We start from the raw sequence: 9,526 nt of genomic DNA, 5'->3' as shown, positions 1-9,526 counted from the left end.
AACATTGCTTGTTTTCACCTTTTCGATATCAGTGAAGAATTTCACTTGAAAAGAAGATATAAGATTGCCAGGTTTTTGTCTCTCTCACCAGGGTCAGCGGCTATCGGACGCCGACGAAGGGAAATAACCCTGAAATCCGGATCCGTTCGTGCTGCAGATGTTGGTGAGAGGGATAACTACCCTTGGCAAACAGGACACAGTCGTGTGTCGATAAGCCAGCTGGAGGAGATGTCCTCCTGGGGCTAAAAGCAACAGTAACATCCACCCCTAGGGGTCAGCCACACTTAAGTGGCAATATACTACACTTTATCGTGCTGTTACTGTTAATACTTCATTTAGAGAATTAACATTGCTTATATATATATATATATATATATACACACACACTATGTTTCCTTTTATTATGCAGGTCAATCATTCCTCAATAAAATCAAAACCTCTGGTTAGATTTTCTTGAACATTTTACGTAATATGTAGGATTATGTATCCCATGTCTCGTGTAATTTTTGTCAAAATTGATCTACATTTAAAGCAAAAATGAAGAAAAACAAATTTATAGGGTGTTTCTTTTTATTACGTAAGTTATTATATAAACTACATTATGTGAGGAGCCAATTGAAAAGGTTTGGTGAATAATTATGGCAGACCATAATGTAACAATCCAGGAATTGCTCATGTAGTGGGAATAAGCACAGGATCAATGCATTCCATAACCAGACCATTAATATGTACATATATCTTCCACCATATAATTATATTTACAAACAATTATGTATATATTTTACATCTTTATACAGCCTCCTTTACCATCTATAACTTTAAATATTCTCTCATCAACTGATTTTGTCAATTTCTCAACAATCTCACTTTATAATTACTAGCAGTAGTTTTTATTGTTTCTCATAGTAAATCCCAGTTTGGATATTGTTTACCATTAGAATATACATCTTTTTTAATAACTGACCACAAATTCTCTATTGGTTTAGATCTGGAGATTGGGGTGGGTGGCATTACATTATCTTATGTTCTTTGAAACCTTTCTCAGCTAACTGGTTAATAGTTAGTTTGGCAGAGTGTGAAGGGGCATTATCATGCATAAATATGCTCTTTAACTTGAAACCTCGTGATGTTGACTTGTACCAGTGGAAGAAATTGTCATCTAGAAACTCGCAATAATAGAGGTGTTTCCAATGCAGTACTAAACCCAGTCTTTAGGCTCTCTATACCCTCATATTATAGTCTTAAGTAAGGTCGAAATTCTTCAGGTGTAGAAAATCCAGGTGTGACAATGGTAAAATATCTTTTATAATCTATATACTGGCTTCTTATATAACCAAAATGAATTTCAAAACTAGGGATATAACAGAAATTTATTGTGCATGCTGGCAAGATTACTGTAGCTTTGTTACTTAGAGCAACACTGGATTACATAAATATGCAAAGGGTTTATAAATTATGTAAGTACAGCTAGTAGGCTGTAATTGATTAATTCCAAGTTTACAGTTTTGATTTTATGGGAAGATAGTCTTTTTTTCACTTTATTTTAAACTTGTGTAAAGAAGTAATTAATTCAGTGTTATCATTATTAAATAGGTAACGAGTCACAAAACAAATAATCAGGATAGTTCAGAGATATGGTGCCAAAAGTGTTTTTGCCTCTGGGGGCTACACCACTTTTCAGTATGGATTAATTAGAAAGAGATCAATAAGAAGCAAACTATTTGCTATTTATCCAGCTTAACAGTCTTATGGTAAAACGATATGATGTTCCTATAACACTGGAGTCCACAGTAAGAATCAACAGCATGGCCACAGCCAAATGACTGAAACAAGTAAAAGAATGTGTATATATATGTGTGTGTGTGTATGTGTGTTTGTCTGCTCACCGCTTGACAACTGGTGTTGGTTTATGTCTCTGTAACTTAGCTGTTTAGCAAAATAGACAGATAGAGTAAGAGCCAGACTTTTAAAAATAAGTACTAAGGGTGATTTGTTCACTGAAAAAACTCTTAAGTAAAAGGTAAAAAGTATTAGCAAAATGTCAGCCTTTTGCAAACTGCAATGTAATATTTAATGATGCAATCTTCTAATGATATTTGTGTTAATATGTAATATATGTAATTAAAACAAAAACAAAAATATAAAACCTTCCCTTTACCACCTTTTCTCATTAAGTCAAAACTCAAACTGCTTCTAATGATAACTACTTTACTGATCTAATGGACAAAACTTATCCCTTCTGTTTTAGTTCAACCACATATAAAGTATAAGATAAAGGTAGAGGGGAAAGAGTGTTATTCAGTGGCAGACAAGTTTGTTTTTCCTTCTTTATCACAGGTTTATTTGATTTGCTCAAAATAGTATCTAGATCTCTCACAAAATCCCTTTCTACTGTTTTTAAATGTTATACTGAACAACAATTCTTGACATATGAAATAACAAGATTTTCATGACTGGAATGCTTTTCATCAAAGTTTTATATGATTGCAACTGACCAAGGACTATGCAACAATCAAACAGCTTTACTTTAGATAAGTGGTTCTCAACCAGGGTCCATATAAGATTTTGTTGTTAAAATTTATGTGCAATAAATTACTTATATTTCTACAATACACAAATTATTTCAGCAATTTTTTTGTACAATTCCTTATAATATTTAATTGTAAAAATATAATATGATTTTTTTAAAAACATAAGATGGCTCAGGGATTCACCCAAGTAAAACAGGAATCAAAAGGTAAAAAATGTTTAAGAAACACTACTTTAGACTAACAAGAAAACACCTTTGTATTGATATGTGACCTGCTAAAAATAGCAGCCCAATTTCTCTCAAATCAAACTTTACTCACTTAAAATAGGGAAATAGGGCTGGACACACTGGAAATGAACTCACCTTGCTGGAATAATGTACAAACTTATATCAGGTTGACCAGGCTTACAATACTCTCTGTTACATCCTACTCATCTTGTATGATGATGAAGGCTGGAAGCTTAGTCTGAATTCAACAAATTTCTATGCATATTGTTTCCAGATGAGATAGGATAACTTCAAAACCATTACATACAGTTGGTGGCAGCTGATGCAGGCCAAAATTGGGCACAGCATAATTCTCTGGGTAAAGAACAACCAATCCACAATAGGAAGAGCGCCTGTTTGATGCAAGGGCAAGAGAGGTGGTGTTAATGCCGATCAAAGGATAATGCTGTCATATTATGTATTTGGCACTTTGCTTTTACAATAAGTGTTTCCAAATTTAAAGGACAGTTATCAGGTAGGATGACAAGCCTATATTCTTCATCACCATGATTATCAATTGAAAATAGCTTGAAATTATGATTGTTATTGTTGCCAGAGGGAAGGCTAGGTACTCAATGTGATCTGTGCATGTATGCTTTCAAACTCAAATACATCATTTTTTGATGATATCTGTAAGGCAGAGGTATTTAGCAAAGTAATTGTCTACAACAGCTGAATGGCAGAAGTAAGAAATGATGCTTGCTCATTTTCTCTTCATTATGGAAAATGAAAGCAAGTCAAAGACACCTCAGTTGATTGACAAAGTAATCTGCAGTCAAATTCTTGACAAAAACAAGAATCTGAAACAACATACATGGGCCTTGTGAACTCAAAACCTAAACAGCCCTGCATGGGAGGTCAGGGTTAAGATCAACAGTGTACCTTGAAATTCCTGAAATTGCATGGTAACATCAAAACAAGGGTGACAATTCATACATGGAGTATTGATAAAGATCTGCTGAGCAAAGAGGCTACATCCATACAATATGGCTAAGGGACAGCTGGTGGACTGTACCATTCAATTTACTCATCTCTTTGCAATACTACTGCCACATTGATTGTGAATTCAAATCACTGGACCTATATTTTAATTTTAGGCTGCTATAGCCAGACATTGTTGAGTCAGCATAGTTTCCCAGCATCCTGAGTAAGAAGAAAGAGTTTGGTCTAGCTGGAAGAACATGTTAAAGATGCCCTGTTAAAGTTGAATACTGAACATCGGCTGGTTTTTAAAAAAAATTCTCAACTTAAGATATAAGCAGAGTAGAAAATTCTGCTTAAATGCATCAACATACTTCTTGATTACATATGATCAAAAGAAATGTACTTGCTGCAGCAATGTCTGGGATTGTAGCAACTCTTCCTGAGCATACTAAATTTCAAGTGCAAGGTGCCTCTAAACATAGCTGATGATTTAGCATGTTCCTTCAGCAAGTGATAGGCAAGTGGAAAATTGATGTTGCAACAAGCTGATTTGTTGGTGAATAATGAAATTACCATAAATCTCAAGTATATATTGATTTCAAATTTTGGCACAAAATGATGGGTAACGCTAGAGAAGCCATCCTAAAGGATACAGAAAACAGTAAATAGCAAGACACAGAGAATCTATGACCAGTCAGCAATGCAATTGGTGTGAAAAAGAGAGAGAATGAAAGGAAAGCTGGGCACAGGTCACGTGTCAGCAGCAAGTAGAGGAGAAAGAGGGCCCTTTAGGATGGATTCTCAAGCGTTACCCACCATTCTTGTCTTTTTGGCCCCGAGGCTATATTTTGCTCGTTTCTTATGTATTTCGCCTTTAATTACATTTTTTTTACTTTCGCTTGTCTACTTTGTTTGCTCTGGGCCCTATATTCTCTGCAACTTTCGTGGGCACTTCCAGCATTGGAAGTTCTCAGTCTTATCATTAATGGCATGAAACTGAGTATTACCATTTTGGTTGATAACTTATGAAGAATTAGGGACCTTCTGTGTCTGTCTCCTGTCCAGTTGTACACTCAGTATACATATACATTTTTTACCTGTCATCGTTTATTTACAATACATTTTTTCATTTATCAAGTAACGGAATGCAACACATCCTGACATTTATTAACAGTAATTTTTATATATCCTTGCGACTCTTTCTTCACTCTTACTCCTCTTCTCTCTCTCACCCTCTTACTTCTCACTCGAACCTTTCCACTTTCACATTTTTTTCTCTCTCTTGCCCTCTTGTATTTCTATTCTTTCTCCTTTTTCCCCCCTCTTCATCTCTTCCATTGTTTTCTCTCTGTTGCTCTCTCTCTCTTGCTGACTTTCTCTTCTACCTGCTGCTGACACGTGACCTATGGCCAGTTTTCATTTCATTCTCTCCCCTTTTCACACCATAAATTCTCTGTGCCTTACTATTTACTGTTTTCTATATCCTTTAGGCTGGCTTCTCAAGCGTTACCCACCATTCCTCTCATTTTGGCCCTGAGGCTATATTTTGCTTGTTTCTTATTTATTTTGTCTTTAATTACTTTTTTCTACTTTTGTATGTCTACTTTGTATTGTCTTATTTGCTCTAGGCCCTATAATCTCCACAACTTTCGCAGTCACTGCCAGCAAGGGAAATTCTCATTAATGGTGCGAAACTGAGTATAACCATTTTGGTAGATAACCTATGAAGAATTAGGGACCTTCTTGTCTGTCTCCTATCTGGCTGTACACTCAGTATATGTATACATTTTTTACTTGTTGTTTATTCACAATACATTTTTTATATTTATTAAGTAACAGAATGCAACACACTTTATTAACTGTAAGTTATATATATATGCACAGGTGTGGCTGTGTGGTAAGAAGTTTGCTTCTCAACTACATGGTTCTGGGTTCAGTCTCACTGTGTGGCACCTTGGGCAAGTGTCTTCTCTTATAGCCTTGGGCTGACCAAAACCTTGTGAGTGGATAAGGTAGATGGAAACTGAATGAACGTCGTCATATATATATATATATATATATATATGTATATATATCTATATCTATATCTATCTATCTATCTATCTATCTATCTATCTATCTCTCTCTCTCTCTATATATATATATATATATATATATATAAAGGAATACAAAAAATGGGACAAGAATGCAAAACATCCAGACAGCTAGATGATACAAAAAATGGACAACAAAACATCAAGACACATGATATAAAAGAGAAACAAGAAAAAACACAGATGGGTCATTCGAAGTTTTCTTTCCTCAGTCGAGTTCCAGATTATCTTTGCAATTTCAGCTGGTTATACTTGAGATTGCTCCAATCTGGCCAGCCCCAAGGAAAAACTAACCTAAGAGCATTAGATGACATATATATATATATATAACTAAGCTAAGTGCATTAGATTATATATATATATATCTATATCTATGTGTGTGTCTGTGCTTGTCCCCCCATTACCACTTGACAACTGGTGTTGGTGTATTTACATACTCGTTATCTAGCGGTTCAGCAAAAGACACTGATAGAGTAAGTGCCAGGCTTAAAAAAAGTAAGACCTGGGGTCGATTTATAAATATATATATATGTATGTATGTATGTATGTATGTATGCATGTATGTATGTATGTATGTGCATGTGTATTTGTACCCTACCACCACTTGACAACTGGTGTTGGTGCATTTACGTTCTCGTAGCTTCAGGGTCAGGCAAAAGTGACAGAATAAGTACCAGGTATTAAAAAAGTACTGGAGTCGATTCGTTCAACTAAAATTCTACAAAACGGTGCCCCAGCATGGCCGCAGTCTAATGACGGAAATAAAGTAAAAGATGAAAGATATATTTTATAACAATTACCAACCACCGTATGTTGAAATCCGGGTTAAAATTGGGATCTCTTGTCTCCTGTATGTATATCTCTCACTATCTATCTACTGGCATGAAAAAAAGCCATAATAATTAGATGCATAAAAGAAGAGAAACCCAAATTGATGTGATAATCTCACCGCTCTTAGAACAATATTAACGATGAAATATCTGGAGCACGTAAACAGTCATATTCTTTCGAGTATATAAATGATAGAAATTGATAGTTAGATAAACATATACATATATATGCAGCAAGAAGAAAATTAAAATTAAAATTAAAAAAAAAAGGCAAACCAGCCGCCGGATGCCGAAACCCGGGATTGAACCAGGGACCTTTAGATCTTCAGTCTAACGCTCTCCCAACTGAGCTATTTCGGCTGGTGAAGTTTTGGCTGTAAACTATCGCAGTCATTTCTACTGTGTATCAAGTTCAGAGTGAAATTAATTAGTAAACTGTGAAGAGATGGAAGGAAGGAAAGACCCGACGGCATTAGAATTCCCTGGCATTGTAACTTATTCTACGTTGAGAACTATTTTTTTCTGTCGCATACCATTACTATATTTACCTCGGATTCTACTATTTCCATTTGATTGTTGTTTACACTAGCGCGTAAGGTAGTGTGATATGATTCGTATTTGGGATTATTTTACAGATGTTGTTACTATCCATTACGAAATTATTAACAGTATCATTTACCATTTTATTTATTCTGTAGAAAAGAAAATGATCCTAGCCTTAGCTGAGACAATATAAGAGCAATGTTTCCTTGTATTTTGTTAGTCCAACCATCCGCTTTTGATGGTATATCAAAAGTCATTAGGATAAAAAAATTCAAGCTAAACTTCTTCAGCCTTTACATATCAATCACTAAGTAAGATTTAAGGAGTACTATCCCAGTACTCCTTCCCTACTATTATAGAGGCAATCAAAAAGCTTTACAGCAAATAATTTAATCCCCGCAGCACTGTTAGCTATAGCAGTGTTTCCGCTTTCCGCACTGGTTCCCAATCATTTCACTACCAAAGACTCCTTTTATTTAAATGAGTTTTCCACGGACCCCTTTTAATATGCTTATCCTTATGTGTATATATATATATATAAAATTTTGAATTTAGTTCACGGACTCCCAGTACTGCCTTTGCGGACCACAGGTTGGGAACCACTGAGCTAATAGGTTCTAACAGCCTATGTAATTACCAACTACGACCATCCAATCTTTTTGTCTATCAGGGACAACATTGACTAATGTATCTTCTCTTTTTAATGTAGAAAGATGTGTGATTTGAATGAGATTAGACTGCTGTTTCTAGCAGCCAAATTTAAGAGTTCGAGCAACAACGCAAAACTTTATACTCGGTTATGTAGAATGATACCCATTACTCCATTGGTACTTATTTACCCGTCGGGAAGCTAAAAGGCGGGATTCGAGAGGGTGCTTTGTCCAACGTATCCTTTCTTTTTTTCAGCGCTTATTACTCTGTGTTTCAAACAGAAGCAAAATCAATACAATTGTATAGTAAAAAAATAATAGTCGGTGCGTGGCGTTACATTAATTAATGTTCCAAAAATTCAACAGAAACACAATATATGTGTGTGTGAATACACACATACACGCTCGTGTTTACGAAATAACTTCTGGTGGATCACAATGAAATTTATTACACTAAATATATTCAATCAGTTATGAACCGAACCAATTACATTTCAGTAATTAGTCGTACGTTACATTGCTCCGTATGGTGTTACTTCCTATTATAACGGATTATGGAAACAAGTGTAATTTAAATATATTAAAAGATGTATATTTGTAGATATTATACAGTATATTGAAAAATGGTAAAAATTCTAAGAAGTATACATGTTTTTGTAGCAGCGTATGAACACAGACTATATACACAACAGCATACAATCATTAAATACAATAATTAAATGCATTTTATCGTCTGTATTTCAGTTCTTCATTTTACTTTCGAATCATTTTTGCAAGTTCACAAGCAACTGACCCTACTAAAATTTAACATTAATATCACAGTGGATAGAGTTTAAATCTACGTTGCAGTACTTAATTACGTTCTGGGCGGTGATCAATGAAATAAGGGTAACGATATACTAATTGATTACAATCTTCCCAAAATACCGCTTTGTGTTAAAAATCTCATATCGAAAGGAGAATAACTTACGCAGACATAAATAATTAAATTGTTATATACAATACGACTGACACCGATAATGTACGACAATATCTTCACCAGCCGAAATAGCTCAGTTGGGAGAGCGTTAGACTGAAGATCTAAAGGTCCCTGGTTCAATCCCGGGTTTCGGCATCCGGTGGCTGGTCTGCTTTTTTTTTTTTCTTTTTCGTTCTTCATATTCTGTTTTCATTCATGTTTTAGTTTAGGCCTGAACAACTGTTCTTTTCAATGATTTTATTTGCATTCATTTCATCCCGGATCCCAACTACCTTTCATTCCTCTGGATATGTATTTTATTACAGGTATGGTGATAAGTGTCCTCGCACAAAAGTCTTGGACTTTGAGTCACTCTGTTGTTTCTGCTAAATATTAATAAAAATGTAATATATTACATCAATTTTTAGCGACTTACTACCAATTTTTGTCCAAGCCTCATGTTTCTTTTTTACGACTTCCATTAGTCTCAAACTATCTCTGCTTATATCTTTCACCCAATTTGCACCACGAGCCTAGTATCTCTCGAGGATTCTATCTATTTCTTATTCACCATTTAAACTTTTTTTCCTAAAAGAAAACCACTCCATTTTTTTTAACCGTCTTAGTGATATTTTTTCTCTTTTCATTATTCTAATTATGATAACGAAAATGTCATTACGGAGTACTCTTTTCTACTTGCTCACACACCTCCCCCACTCTCTCCTTCACTA

The 9,526-nt window shown here is 34.8% G+C and overlaps 2 non-coding genes across 2 annotated transcripts; one reads left to right on the top strand and one right to left on the bottom strand.

Moving 5' to 3' along the window:
• Nucleotides 1–6,931: 6,931 nt before the first annotated feature.
• On the bottom strand, nt 6,932–7,004 carry Trnaf-gaa (transfer RNA phenylalanine (anticodon GAA)). Its single transcript has one exon. It is a non-coding gene; the product is annotated as a tRNA-Phe (tRNA).
• Nucleotides 7,005–8,878: 1,874 nt separating this feature from the next.
• On the top strand, nt 8,879–8,951 carry Trnaf-gaa (transfer RNA phenylalanine (anticodon GAA)). The gene has a single exon. It is a non-coding gene; the product is annotated as a tRNA-Phe (tRNA).
• The last annotated feature ends 575 nt before the right edge of the window (nt 8,952–9,526 follow it).

This window comes from Octopus bimaculoides, chromosome 6 (assembly GCF_001194135.2).
Source record: "Octopus bimaculoides isolate UCB-OBI-ISO-001 chromosome 6, ASM119413v2, whole genome shotgun sequence".
In the NCBI taxonomy this organism is placed as follows: Eukaryota; Metazoa; Mollusca; class Cephalopoda; order Octopoda; family Octopodidae; genus Octopus; species Octopus bimaculoides.
This window is presented reverse-complemented; position numbering and strand designations above follow the sequence as displayed.